General features: G+C 43.8%; 1 long non-coding RNA gene across 2 annotated transcripts in view; it reads right to left on the reverse strand.

The window, feature by feature from the left end:
* Nucleotides 1-5,799: 5,799 nt before the first annotated feature.
* Nucleotides 5,800-15,469, reverse strand: part of LOC134471926 (uncharacterized) — a 40,680-nt gene continuing 31,010 nt past the window's right edge. For both annotated transcript variants that reach the window (XR_010041676.1, XR_010041675.1), the window contains exon 4: nt 5,800-6,852. This is a non-coding gene — a long non-coding RNA (uncharacterized LOC134471926). The remainder of the gene's footprint in view (nt 6,853-15,469) is intronic.

Genomic DNA, 15,469 nt, shown 5'->3' on the forward strand with positions numbered 1-15,469 from the left:
AAAGATCAAATAAACAGAACATTTTTTTTTTTTTTTTTTTGTCTTTTTCCTTTTTATCGGTACTGAGGATCGAACTCACGACTGCCTGCTTGCAAGGCAGGCGCTTAGGCCGCTGAGCTAAATCCCCAGCCCCGAATAAACAGAACATTTATAGACATTGTTATTATTTTCTGCACATCCCTGATATCCAAAATTCTGGATTAAAGCAAGTGGTCAAGTTACCTCAGAGCTAGTAATAGCAGTAGCTAGAGTCCTAGTTAGTATTTATTTATTTATTTGGTTGTTTTTTGGTTTTCCTTTTTTTTGTACCAGGAATTGAGCTGATGACCTTGCACTTGCCAGGCAGATGCTGTGCCGCTGAGTTATATCCCCCACCCTGTGACCATTTATTTAACACCAATGTACTAGGCATTATGCTAAGTGCTTTACACACCTCAGTCTCTCTGACAGCCCTGTCCTGCGTGTATTGCTATTCTCATTTTACAGATGAGAATACTGAGGCTGAAGTCTATCGAGTGAGCAGGAAGGCCACAGCCAGAGGCCCAGAGCTAGAATCTTAGCCCTGGTCCATAAGGAAAGGCCCCCAGCGCTGACTGTGTCGCTTAAACAAAGTCAGGAGGCCGGCTGATGTTCTGAGTCGTTTTCCTGTGGGCTGAGCTTTCCTGGGAGCTTTCTTACCGTCCTCTCCCTGGGTCCCTGCGTGTCCCTGTCGATCTGCTATGTGTGCCCTTTCTGAGCCTGTCCCTAAGTGGGTATAAAGAGTGCCATTCTTTACTTCCTTTCTTTCTTTTTTTTTTTTGAGATAGGGTCTTGCTATGTAGTTCCAGCTGGCCTTGAACTTGCAGTATCTTCCTGCCTTAGCCTCTTGAGCCATCTTTTTGCCTCAGCTGGGATTTCCAGTTTGTGTCATGATACCTAGCCAACAGTGCCACTCTTTGATGGAGGTCTAGAGACCTGGGGATTTGCTGACAGCCATGCAGGAGGTGAGACCAGAGCACTTGGTTTTGTCGGGTTCTAAGGCCAGGCTCTGTCCAAGGTACTCAACTGTCTGACCCTGCCAGAACCCCCGCAGAGCATGGTGACCCTCACAGTTCCCAACTCTGCCACTATTTATGGTTCCTACTGCCAAAGGACACCCAAGGTTTGGTGAGCACCCTGTCTGATCCCAGTCTCAGCTCCAGCTCCTCTCCCACTCCAGCCCCTCCAGTCTTCCTCCCCATGCTCACCACTACCACAGATTGTCCTCAGACTTGCAGACTTTACTACGTGACTTCTTCAGAGCTCTTCACCAGGGCCTGGGGGTCCGGCCTCATTGACCCTACCATTTCCTTGAGCTCTGCACCTTGCTGAGCTGCTTCTGCACAGCTCTCTCTGACTCTTCTGAGAGCTCTCCCCTTTCCCCCTCACCCCTGTCACACCCTCCTTCACCACTTGGTTCCCATCACTTCCTCCAAGAAGTCTTCCCTGCTTGTCTCAGCGCCTCTTTCTTTGTGTGCATCTATTTAGGTCCTTCTCTCTGACTGAGTTCAGGAGGGCAGGGCTGGGTCTGTGTTGTTCACACTGCATCCCCAGAGCCTGGCTCTATGTCTGCACTGTGGGCAGCGCTCAGAGAAAAGCTGCTGAATAAGTAAACAAATGCACAAGCACTCTGCCATCATCGTCACAGTCACCGTGATCATCACATTTAGCATCAAGCTCTTCTTGTACGTAGTAAGCTTCCAAACATAACCACTGAAGAGCCAATAGAGGCTCAAGTACCCCTTCTAGCCCCATCTGCACGCCTCTCTGCAGCCTCCACCAGCTGCAGCATTCTCCTGCAGAGGAAAATGCATCTAGATACTTGCTTGACTGCCATGGTTCCCACTAGGAGGAAACAGATTGCTCCTTCAGCACCAGGGCCTTTAAGTGAGTCAGGCCATTCCTGCTGGTGCAGGGAGGAGGGAGCACTGAGGCCTCAGCTTTGTTTCAGACTGGCCTCAATTGGCCCTGAAGTGACTAATAGAGTGTGAAATTGACTTCATCCTCCACCACGCCATCCCAGCCAGCGTGTCCCTGTAGCATCTCCCTTGCTACAGTGGGTGCAGTGGTACCGCCATCCCCTCCGTCACTGGCAGACAGGAGCGTCATCAACGCCCACGCAGCCCCAGGGCCCAGCAGCTCTGCAGAGCCCATGACAGTATCTGGCCAGGAGCCAGGTGAAGCTGTGGACGCCAGAAGCCAGAAGACACTGTGCGTGTCTGATGCACCTTAGTCCAAGCTGGCCACCGGCTGCTCCTGTCCCATTTTACTCCTCTGGCACTGGCTTCTGAGGCAGGAAGGACTACAGGGAGTAAGGCATTGGGTAACTTGGTGACCCTCACCCCTGACCGCTATACCCCCTAGGGTGAAGAATCAAGGGTCAAAGGGGCTTCCCAGAGGTTTGTAAAAGGGTGGTTCTTTGGGTGCCTTGGGGGCTGCTTGGGAGACTATGGGAAGCTCCCAGCTCCTCTTTCTACTGGGACAAAGCCATTTTGGGTGTATTTTTTTTCTTCTCTTCTGTTTAGGATTTCCTAGGAGGAAAGAGATTCCATACATCCCTAAAGGCCCATGATGTATCCAGTGGTCATTCCCAGTCTTGCCTCTGAATCAGAATTAACTCTGTGATGGCATTAGATGCAGATTCCAAGCCTTGTAACACTTTTCTCTGCCCACATTTCTTCCTCCTCTGGGGAGCACCCCATGTTCCCCTAGGAAGCCACCCCTGCCCCATGTACCACCCCATGTGGTTTGGAGGGGAGCCTCATTTGATTCCTTGAAATTCCAAGGTCAACTCCTAGGCCTGGTCAATCCCAGGTGGAGTGAATCATCCAGGGCCATAACTAGGCTGGAGTGCGGCCCCAGGATTTGTCAGAGCCAGAGAGGGAGAGAAGCTCTTTTCTCTTAGAGGCCCTAGGCTGATGGCTGTCAGCCTGGAACTGCTGGCTGAGGAGGAAGCCAAGACAGAAGCAAATCAGGACAAGGGGTGGGGAAGGGATGAGGAAGAGAAAGAGAAACAGAGACCCAGAGAGTTGGAGGCAGGCAGACAACTCGGCAAGACCCAGCCTCAAAATAAAAAACAAAAGGGGGCCTGGGGATGTAGCTCAGTGGAAAGTTGCTTGCCTAGCACATGTGAAACCCAGTATTGCTAAAAACAAAACAAGACAAAATCCCATCTCAGATCTATTGAATCTTGATCTCTATTGATGGAGTCTGAATCTATGTTTCTTAAAAACTTGCCCCCGAAATTCTGGTGAAATTTCACTACAGGTTGAGACTCAGTAAACTTATTAGTACAAGGCTTTTCAAGAAGGAAGAAAGAGAATGGGGGGTGGTGGTACATATTTGCAATCCCAGAACTCTGGGAATCTGAGATAGGAGGATCATAAGTTCGAATCCAACCTGGGCAACTTAGTGAGATCTTGCATCAGAAATAGATATGAAAAAGCGCTGAGGGTGTAGCTTAGTGCAGAGGCCTTGGGTTCAATCCTCAGTGCTGGGGTAAAAGGTCTAAAGTTGTTGGATGGCATCTGCCACACGACTCCTCTCTAACTGCCTGGGTTTCTGCTATGCCGGAACCTAGAGTGCCCGGCAAAAACCCCAGTGCTGAAGGCGTGGGCCCCAGCACGGTGCCCTTGGGAGAGGGCAGGACCTTTGGAAGGAGGGACCTAGGGAGTGCTTAGGTCACTGGGTGGGTTTTTGAGGTGGATGAGGGATCTTGGCCCCTTCCTCTTCCTCTCACTCAATTCTCAGCCATGAGGTGTGGGCTTGGCTGCATCCCGTGCTCCTGCCATGATGGCGCAATGCGGTGTGGCCGAGGGAATTCAGACTGAAAACCCCTGCAACTGTGAGCTAAAGTAACCCGTTAGTTTTTATAAGCTGATGATCTCAGGTATTCATCAGTGTGACAATGCTAATGTAGCCTCCCTTTTTCATTTTATTCCCAGGTTCCAGCTCTTTTTTTTTTTTTTTTTAACTTTTTATCGGTACCAGGGATCGAACTCATGACCACCTGTTTGCAAGGCAGGTGCTTATGCCGCTGAACTAAATCCCCAGCCCGGTTCCAGCTCTTTTCACTACGGATGGTCCTTGAACTAAGGTCAACCCTCAAGTTCAAGTGCCGCCCACAGATCTTTGTGCCTCCTTCCGGTCCTCTCCCACGACCTGTGAGGCACCTGAAGAAGTGCAGGAGCTGCCCCCTGACATCACTGGGTTCTCCTCGCTTCCTTTTGGGTTGGCACCTGCTCACCAGCTGCTGAAAGGACGCAGCCACCCTGGGTGCTGGGCACGTGCTATTGCCTGCTGATCTCATTTCCCTGTTTCTAATTACAGAATCCATTCTTTCTGTCGGGGACTCACCCTGCCCCACTCTCAAGTCATGTAATGCAAGCAACCAAGGCCCAAAGGGACTCCCAAGCCCTACGGTGTCTCCTCCCTGCATCCTGTGGTATGTGATTTAAGCGTCTGTTCAGTCCCTCTGTGCAGCATCTCTTCCCCAGGATTTGGTGATAGACAGTAACTCCGGGTGGTTTCAGGAAAATCACTTCCTGGGCCTTGGAGGAAACTTACATTTCCATCAGCCACAAGAGCTGAGCCTGGAGCTTTTCACAACCATTTCACAATTTCCTGGGGGAAGGCTGGTCTAAGAATGAAGGTAATTCAAGAAACAGATCCTATGTTACTGGATCCATCTGGGCCGGATGCCAAACCCTATATATTTCAGTCACATGAGTTGTAAGTCCCTTTCCTGGGCAAGCCAGTCTGAGTGGGCATTCTGTCCTTTGTAATCAAAAGGCAGTAGTATAACATGCATTTTGGCCTATGCTCCCCTTTTGCTGTGACACAGATATGTGACGGGGAGTAATTAATAGGAACATTAGGAAATTAGGCTGAAATCTCATGTTTGGGAGTTAGGGAGGATGGGCCACCCATTCTCTGAGATCACTGAACGGTGCAGAATCTCTGGAGGCCTGGTGACCCCAGGAGTTGCCAAACAGGCTAAACTTTGCCTTGAGGGATCAGGTTAATGTTTTTGTAGCTGCTGATAAAGTAGAATTCTTGCTCTGGGCAGGCCTCAGCCTCTGGCTGAAAGGACCCAGCCACCCTGTGTGGCCAGCTCATCTCAATTCTCTGCTTCTAATTACAGAATCCACAGTTTCCTCTAGCGACTCACCCTTCTCTGCTCTCAAGCCACAGCCAGGGGAGAGTAGGGCGAGTCCTGCCTCACTGAGAATATCTGGAAGATAGGAGGGACTTGCAGATGTGAGGGCGATCTGGCTGTTGGTCGCCGGCGTTGATTCAGCTGATCTGGCTGGCCTGGTAGGTGTCCTCTTCCTCCCATGCTGCTCCATGTGTGTCCCTCCCAAAGCTATGTGTGTGGTCAAAGAGGATGACCACCCCTGAGAGAGGACCATTCCTGCATCAAAGGTGTACAAATAGTTGCTGGACCTCCAAACCAGCTCTCAAGGAGCTGCTTGCCCTTGTTAACTGCTCCTGAGGTTCAGGGTGGCAAGATTGGGGAGAAACGCAGTGCAGCCTCTGTGTGCAAGGCCTGCTTCTATTAATGCAGCCTGAGGTTGCCTTCAGTCTGGTGCCACCACACTACACTTTGCATCAAATGGGAGTCGCATGTGTTGCTTCTAAATCGTGTCTCTCTGGCCATCTCAAGCCTTCTCATCCTGCTCGCATCTTGGAAGATGCATTTTGTCCTGTAACTTTTTTCAGGACTCCACGAATCAAAAATGTTTTTGGAGAGATGATGTAGCCAAGGAAAAGACAAGAAACTAGCTTTCTTTCTTTTTATTCTTCAATAGTGGCAGAACAAAACACAAAGCAAACCACATACTGACATGCTGATTTACCCTCTAAATCATCTCCTGGTATGGTCAGTACATTTGTTCCTAAAAGATCCTCTTGGTTTTGTTTTATTTTAAGACAAGGTCTCACTATGTAGTTCAGGCTGGCCTTGAACTCACTCTATAGTCCACCGTGGCCGGCAACTCTCCCAACTGCTGAGATTACAGACATGCACCAAGGACCCTCCTGGAATAAGATCTCCATCCACATTACTTCTCTCCACCTGCATGTCCTCCCTCCCCTAGGACACTCCTCCATCTTTACCTGGGAGTCTCCTTCCCAGTGTCTGACCAAGAGCAAAGTGGCCCAGCACAATACCAGGGACCACCGCACCTTACTTCCTTTTTCTTTTTTTTTTTTTTATCGGTACCTGGGATCGAACTCACACCTGCCTGCTTGCAAGGCAGGCGTTTATGCTGCTGAGCTAAATCCCCAGCCCCTACTTCCTTTTTATTTTAAAGGGAGTAAAATTAAACACAACAAAATAGGACATAAGAAAGCAATGTAAGAGATATAAATTTCAAAGCTAGACAACCTGACATCGTCACTATCTGTCATATTGTCTCTTGTTTTCTTCCAAATAGTTGTCCGTGTCTTTGCATACAGAGAGTTCATACAAAACAACATAGTATAAAACTGATCTGAACAGAATGAGGAAGGCATTTTAGGTCTTCAATAGGGAATAGGGAATAGGTCTTCAGTAGACAATAGGGAAGTTACTAATGGCTGTCGTAAGGTCTCTGGTTCTCTTCAAAATAGCTGTCCATACTTTCATGTATATTGAAGTTCAACAAAACAAAACAGGCAGCGGGGAGGAGTTGCTTGGCTTGGTTTCCTGGTACACCAGGTCCCAGCATGGCGCAGGTCCCAGTAAATGCCGGTGGCTCCCGTCTGGGCGGCTGTAGCCTGCCACACTCACAGCTGCTCACCAGGGTGTGAGGGGTTGCTTGGTCAGATCTTTTTACTTCCTTTCTACCAGATCTAAAACATAAGACCAATGCTTAATTCGTCATATATATGATCTCATTTACATAATACAGTGTACAGATATTAGTCCAGTGCTTTACAAATATTAACATGCTTAGTCTTCAAAACAATCCATAACAGCTATTATTCCCATTTTATAGAAGAAGAGGAGAAGAAGGAGGGGCAAATTGAAGTACACACTGAGTAAGCAACACTGCCAAAGTTACAAAAAATGTTTTTCTAAAGTCACAGAATTTGTAAGTGACAGATCATAAATTTGAAACTACACCCTTGAACTTGTACTCAGGTTTTTTCTGCGGAGGGTCAAATGCACTTTGGACTCTGAGGAATGCATGCAGCCTCTGTTGTCACCACTCACCTCTGCTGCCATTGTGCAAAAACTGCCACAGGCACTGTGTGAATGCTGGGTACGCTCATGTGCCAATAGAATTTTATTTATGGTCCCTGAAATTTGAATTTCATAGCAATTTCTTCATGAAGCAGAACTCCCTTTTTGACTTTTCCCCACCACCATTTAAAAATATAAAATCTATTCTTAGCTCACAGATCACAAAGTAGATGGGAAGCCAGATATGGCCTCTACTGCCTGCTGTGCTACCGCTCTCCCCTTGTTCTTACAACTCGCCCCCTCATTTCCATTTCCCAGCAACAGCACTGGACCTGAAGAAGCTAGCGATGTGCCCAAGACTCCCCTTGCCCAGCGGGCAGGCTAGGAGTCAGTGTCACTCCCAGGTCTCCCCAGTAGGGCCAGATGGGCAAGAAGCAGGCCTCGGTTTGGGGTACCCATGCTCTCTGATTGCGCCTGTGTCATAAATCTACTAGGAGTTCACAGGGCCTTCCTGCCCCACCCTTATCTCTAGAACTGAGTGCAGTAGCCTGGGGATTCTCTGCCTGGATCTGCCACTGTGGTCTCATTTACACATTCTCTTGGGTAATGTAAACAACAGAAATGTTCTGTCTTTCAAAGCTGGTGCCAGAACTCCTGCAAAACCCAGGGGCTGGCTTGGTGCTTGGCCTGATCTTATCAACCACAGTCATCAAGGAAGGGCAGTGTTACAGTTTATAACTAGTCCCACCAGAGCCTCATAAATTCATAGGTGAAAATTTGGGGAGGTGATTGGATCATGGGTGTGTGGGAGGTGCACGAAATCCACCTCCAAGCAGATTAGTCCACTAATGGGTTTATCGCTAAAAGTGGATTGGAAGGTAAAGCCTGGTTGGAGGAGGTGGGTCACTGGGGCCCTGAAGAATATAGTCCTTCCTTCTCCTTTCATCTCCCTTTGCTTTCTGCTTGCCATCCCAAGGGCTGTTTCTTCTCTGCCATGCTGCCCTGCCTTGGAGCCAGCCAACTATGGACTATACAAACCAAGAACGAAAATAAATCTTTTCAAGTTGTGGGATCAAGGCATTGTGTCTTAGTGACAAGAAAGTAACTAAGACAGATTTTGTTATCAGTCTTTGCTGTGACCATGTGGTTCTGAAGCCTTTGGAACTGGTTTGTGGGAGGAGTTTAGAAATGTTTGTAGATAATAATCTCAGAATAGGCCCTAGAATGCTGTAAGTTGAATTTGAGGGGAGATTCTAAGAGCTCAGAAGATTAGAATGTTGACAGCAATGCAACTGGCAAAGACAAGGCTCAAGAGTTGCACTGGGAAGAAGAACTCCGTTGGCATTTGGTCTCAAGATGACATGTGTTGTGCTCTAACAAAAAAATTGTCTACACTTTGTTTATGTCCTGAGGTTTTGAAGGAGACTGAGATTAAGGGTGGCAAACTAAGTAATGTGGCAAAGAAAATTTCAAGATAGCCTAATATTGAGGTTGTGGCATGGATATTGTTAGGGGCTTTTAGCCAGAACTATGTTGAAAATTAAGAGCAAATGGTACAATGAGTGATTTTTAAAGTTTTCAGTTTGGCCTGAAAGGGAGCACCCCAAAAGTTGGGACCTACAAAGATGCAGCAGAGGAGAGCTTGTTGCTAAAATGATTAGTGTTAGAAGCCAAGTACTTTAAAACAGGACAGTAGGAAGGATGCCTTGACAATATCTATGGAACCAGTAAGGCCCCACCCGGTGCAGGGTCAAAATTACAAAAGTATAAGACTTTTCTCTGAGAAGACAGTCCCAGGGTGCCATGCTCCATAATGAGAATTCCCTAGGGAATTTGTTCTTTTTGATTCAGTTTTTAGGTTCACTGAACTCAGCCATGTAAGTTATTGAAGACATCTGCAACCATGATACAAGAGAGCCTGGCTTCTGCTTGGGCCAGTGGTAGACCTTGGCATCATTCACATGGTACTGGTTCTACGTGGATGCAGAATTGCAAGTTGTGGGGTCAGGAAGTCTTCTATTCAAATTTCAACGAAGGCCTGGAAGGCCAGGAAGTGTATTCAGGACACCGTGTGAAGCTGTAAGAGTGAAACTGAAAGTGCACTGGAGGACCCAGCATGTTGGAAAACCAGGAAAGTGGAGTATTTGAAGAAAGTCACTAGGAGTGAGCACAGACAGCCCAAGAGAATAACCTTGAAGGCTACAACCACTAGCAGGGCTGTTAGGGAGGGTCAGAACCAGCCAAGCCTTTTGGAGTTCACATTTCATATAACTTTCCCTGGGTGATAAACTCAGAATTATAGGATTAATGTTTGCCCTGCTAGGTTGCTTTGTCCAGTTCCTTTTTTATCTCGTATCCTCCTTTTGGAATGGAAATGTGACCCTGTGCCTTTGTAGGCTAGAAATGTTTAACTGCCTTTTAATTTTTTACATACTCACTACTAAAATCTCAGAGGAAACTTTGGACTTGAACTTTTCAGCAGTTCTGCTGTAACTGTGAGGACTTTGAGAACTCTTAGATATAGATTAGAGGATACATTTTTCTTAAAGAGATGCTCATGAGTCTTTATGGGGCCAGGGACAGAATGTTTTTTTTTTTTTTTTTTTTGTATTCCCCAAAGTCTGATGCACTCATAGGTGTGGCTTTTGGGAGGTGATCGGATAATGGGTGCACGATACTCAATGACTAGTCTACTGATGGGTTTATAGTTAAATATCGTGTTGGAAGATCAACCATGGTGGGAGAAGGTGAGTCACTGGAGAGTAGCCTATAAGTATATATCTCTCTTCCTCTTGCTAATTCTTTGTTTTCTGCCTACCATGCCATGAGCTGTTTATTCTTTGGCATGACTTAGATCCGGCCAAATGTGAACTAAAATCTCTACAAACTGTGAGCCAAATAAAACTTTCCTCTTTAAAATGTGGGTGTCAGGTATTGTGTCTGAACAATGAGAAAGCGGTGGGGTGGGTTGACTTGATCTAAAAGGACCATGAGATCCTACTTGTGAAGCTTCAGCTCTGGCCTAGTTGGAGTGGAAGAAGAAGCAAGAACAAGCAGAAAAGCATGAGAGAAAGGGACGAAGAGACACAGAGAAACATGGAGAGATGCAGATTGCATATAGACACACACACATATAACACACATACACACACAAAGGATACACAGGGGGCCTGGAGCTGTAGCTCAGTGATAGAGCACTTGCTTAACATGCACAAAGTCCTGGGTTCAGTCTCTAGCACCAGAAATAAAATAAGAAAACACATTCAGGAAGAACTTCTTTAACAGTTGCTTTTCTGAACTAGGACCCTAATATCTTCTTCTTCAACTCTGACAACACAGAAAGGATAATAATGCACAGGAATCTCCCCATGTTACCTACTGACACTTATCTGCTCTAGGTTTCTACCGTCTTACTTTGAGCAGGCCCCTGAGGTGGGTAATGCAGAGGACATTTATCTGAGGAAGCATATGGGAGCCACAGAACTCCAACAATTTGCTCAAGATTGCACAGAAAGTTAATGGCCAATCTGGAACCAAGGATTAAGATGCCTGACCTGTGGGGTTTGTGGGGTAGCTCAAAGGTAGATTGAAACCTTGGGTTTGATCTCTATCACCAAAAAAAAAAAAATATATATATTGATTCCCAGTACAACGTGAGACTCCTATGAAACATGCCCAGGAACAAAGGGATACTATGGTGCCTGAATCACATGTAGGTTAAGTGACATTCCCAAAGTCACAGAAATTCATAAGTGACAATGCCAGTGTTAAAAGATACAATTCAACAGAAAGAGATAACAATTGTAAATATATACGTGCCAAATGCCAGCACACCCAATTTCATAAAACAAATACTACTGAAGTTAGGAAAACATTAATACAATCATAGCTGGGGACTTTAATACACTACTCCTACAAATAGGTGAGCCAGACCCCCCAAAATATCAACAAAGACATATTAGAATCGAAGCACACTATCAAACAAATGGACTTTACAGATATTTACAGTGTTTCATCCAACAACAACAGAATACACACTTTTTTCAGTCGCACACAGAACTTTCTCCACAATAGAACACATGTTAGGTCATTAAGCATATTTAACACATTCAGGACAGGATCATAATTTATATGTCTTGCTGCTGGGCAGCTTGAATGCTTGTGATACACACATGACTGTTCCATGGATGACTATACTACTTCTGTCATTAGTGGTACAAGCTGCTTGATGAGACAGTTATGCATGTACCACAGTGGTTCAAGCTAGCAGGAACATGTTAAATAAATACAAATTAATCGCAACAGTCTCCTGCATACTGTTGGATCATGGTGGAATGAAACTGGAAATCGACACCAAAAGAAACCACAGAACTATGTAAACACATGGAAATTAAATAATACTCTCTTGAATAATCAGTGAGACACACAAATCAAAGAAGAAATTGAAAGTTTCTAGAACAGAACAAGAATGGCAGCAGAACATACTAAAACCTGTGGAGCACAATGAAAGCAGTTCTAAACGGGGTGTTCATTGCTGCAAATGACCACATTGGAAAAATAGAGCCATCCCGAATAGGTAACCTAATGATGCGTCTCAAAATCCAAGCAAAACAAGAACAATCCAAATCAAAACTTGTAGAAGCGAAGAAATGATCAAAGCAAAGCTGAAATTAACAAAATCACGATAAGTAAATTACTGCCAGGCATGGTGGCACATGTCTATGATCCCACTACTTGAGAGGCTGAGGCAAGAGAATTGCTGTGGATTCAAGGTCAACCCGACTGTGAGTTCAAGGCCAGTCTGAAGTGCATGGTGAGACCCTGTTTCAAGCAAAACAAAACAAATAAGCATTAAAAAAATATAGACGAGCAATGAACCAAGGATTGGTGTCTTGAAAGGATATACAACCCTTAGCTAAACTCACCAAAAGAAGGAAAGAAGAGACTCATAGCAATGCAATTAGAACTGAAAAAGGCAAAATCACAACAGACACTGCCAGAATCCAGAGGACTGTAAGTACATATTTCAAAAACTTTTATTCCAATAAATTGGTAAATCTAGAAGAAGTAGATATATTCCTAGATACATAGGAATTACCAAAACTGAACAAAGAAGCCATAAAAATGCTGAAAATCACAAAAATAGGCAATGAAAGAGAGACAGTAATAAAAATACTACCAACTAAGCAAATCCCAGGACTCAACATACTCAGCACTGACTTTTACCAGATCTTACTAATACTTTTCAAACTCTCCCATGAAATTGAAAGGGCAGGAGCACTGCCAAACTGATTCCTTAAGCTAACATTGCTGATACCAAAATCCGGCAAGAACTCAACAACAAAAGAAAACCACAGACCAATCCCCTTAATGAACATAGATGCAAAAATCTTCAAAGAGATTCTGGCAGACAGAATGCAACAAATCATTTAAAAAATGACAGACTGTGACTAATTTGGTCTCATATCAGGGCTAAAAATCAGCTTGCATAAAGCAATAAATGCAATATACTATATAAACAAATGTAAGGATAGAAATCAGGTGATCATTTCAATAAATGCAGAAAAAGCCTTTAATAAATTTGAATACATATTCATGATAAAAACCCTGACAAAAATAGGGATAGAGTGATCTTATTTTAAAGTGATGAAAAATCATTTATGCTGCTGCTAACATTATACTAAATGGAAAAAAGCTGAAAGCATTCCCTCTAAAATCAGGAATAAGCCTGAACTACACAGGGGGGCCCTGTCTCAAACAATCAATAAATTAGGGCTGGGAATTTAGCCAAACAGCGTAAGTGCCTGCCTGGCAAGTGCAAAGTCGAGTTTGATCCTTGGTACTTCCCCCAAATCATCATCATAATAATAAATAAAATAAAAAGTAAACAAATAAATTAAAAAAATAAAACCAGGAACCAAAGTATCTACTCTTGCCAATTCTGTTCAATATAGTACTTGAAACTTTAACCAGAGTGATCAGGGAAGAGAAAACAATAAAATGAATTCAAATAGGAAAAGAAGAAGTCAAACTATTATTCTCTTTTACAGATTTATGATCCTTCACATGGAAGACCCCAAAGGAACTTCACTAGAAAACTCCAAAAACCAGTACTTTCAGCTAAGTAGCAGGATACAAAATCAACACACCAAAATCAATAGTGTTACTGTACGCTAACACCAAACCCACCAAGAAATAAATCAAGAAAATAACCCCATTCAAGAAATTAAATATCTAGGAATTTAGTGAACAAAAAAAGTGGGAAACTTCTGTAATGAACAGGATAGTGCTCTAGAAAAAGATACTGGAGAAGACATTAGAAAGTGGGAAGACATTCTCTGTTACAGGACAGGCAGAGCCAGTATTGTTAAAATGGCCACATTACTAAAAATGATATATAGGCTTAATGCAATTCTAATAAAAACACCACCAGTATTTTTCACAGAACTAAAAAAATCAATTCCAAAATGTATATGTAACCAGAAGAGATCCAGGGTATCCAAAGCTATCCTGAGCAACAAGAGCAAAGCAGGAAGCATCACAAGCTCATATTTCCAATTCTGCTACAAAATTACAACAATAAAAACAGCATAGCACTGGTACAAAAACAAATGTGTAGACCGATGGACTAGAATAGAGGATGCAAAGCAGCCCCTAGCACCTTCAACCATATGATTTTTGGCAAAGGCGCCAATAACATACATTGGAGAAAGGTGACCTCTTAACAAATGGTGCCAGGAAAACTGGTAATCCACACGCAGAAGAATGAATCAAGGCCCATATCTCTTTTTCCTATACTAAAAATCAAATCAAAATGGGTCAAAGACCTAGATGTAAGTAAAGAAATACCGAATGTTCTAGAAGAAAAAAAATGGTAAAACTTGAAGACTTAGCCCTGGCGAATAGAACTCCAACTTTACAAGACAAAATACCTAGAATCACAAATGAGATTATGTAAAATTTAAAAGCTCCTGCACAACAAAGGAGCAACCAATAGAGTGAAGAAACAACACACAGAATGGGAAAAAATTTGCCAAGTTCTGCTCAAACAGAAGACTAATACTCAGAATATATACATAAAACTCAAAAAAGTTAGAACCCCTAAAATAAAAAAACCAACAAAAAAGTGCAATTGTAGTTGAATACACATTTTTTGGAAGAAATACAAATGCCCAGGAAATACACGAGAAAATATTCGCATCTTAGGCCACTCGAGACATATAAATAAAGCAACAGTAAGATTCCATGTTACTACAGGAAGAATGGCTATTTTCAAGGACTCAAGAAAAACAACAAATTCCAGGGAAGTTGTAGGGAAAAAAGAGCCCTTCTACTTTGGTGGTAGGAATGTAAATAAGTAAGATCACTATGGGAATCAATACGGTGATTTCTCAAAAAAAAACCTAAAACTAGAAATTCCAGTCGATGCCAATCCAAGCACTCAGAAAGCCAATCTGGGCTACATAGTGAGTTCAAGGTCAGACTGAACTACATAGGGAGAGCCTGTCTCAAAAAGACAAAAAGAAAAAAGGAAAGAAAGAAAAGAAAAGAAATGAAAGAAATTCCATTTGACCTGGCTATGGCCCTTGCAGGTGTCTTCCAGAAGGACTTACAGACATTGTGTTACAATGATAAATGCAGACCCGTTTATGGCAGCGCAATTAATAATTGTTAAATTGTGGAATTTAGCATCAACAGATGAATGGGCAAGGAAACATAATATATACACAATGGAGTACAACTCAGCCATCAAAGAAGGATGAATTAGAGCAATTTATAGGAAAATAGATCTTGAGGCCATAATACTAAATAAAATAATAGAAAATTAAATATCACATGGTTTCTCTGAGTGACCCATAATACAAATAAATTAAAAAGCAAAATAAAAGAGCGGTGGTAGGAAACGGGGAGACAGGCTCTGTGAGATGGGAGGCAGATCTGGGGAAGGAAGGAGAGAGGACGGTGTGGATGGCCAAGCTTGCTAAGTATATGGCCCAGTTCCCAAGATGACTATAATTATTATGTATCGCAAACATGCACTAATAAAAAAGTAACAGATAAGAACTTGAACCTAAGTAGTTTCCATGCTTACACCTGTACCAAAGTTTAGCCAGCTTTTTCTGTAAGGGGCCACAGGTTCTAGACATGGAATGCCACATACAAAAGGTTCATTTCCTCTCTTTCCTTCAATAAGTGAGCCTCTGAAGTCTCTCTCTCTGTGTCTCTCTGCCTCTCTGCCTCTCTCTCTCTCTTTCTCTCTCTCTCTCTCTCTCCTTTAAGTAT

This window comes from Cavia porcellus, unplaced genomic scaffold, assembly GCF_034190915.1.
Source record: "Cavia porcellus strain 051 isolate PalLab524CR breed Dunkin Hartley unplaced genomic scaffold, mCavPor4.1 scaffold_21, whole genome shotgun sequence".
NCBI lineage: Eukaryota > Metazoa > Chordata > Mammalia > Rodentia > Caviidae > Cavia > Cavia porcellus.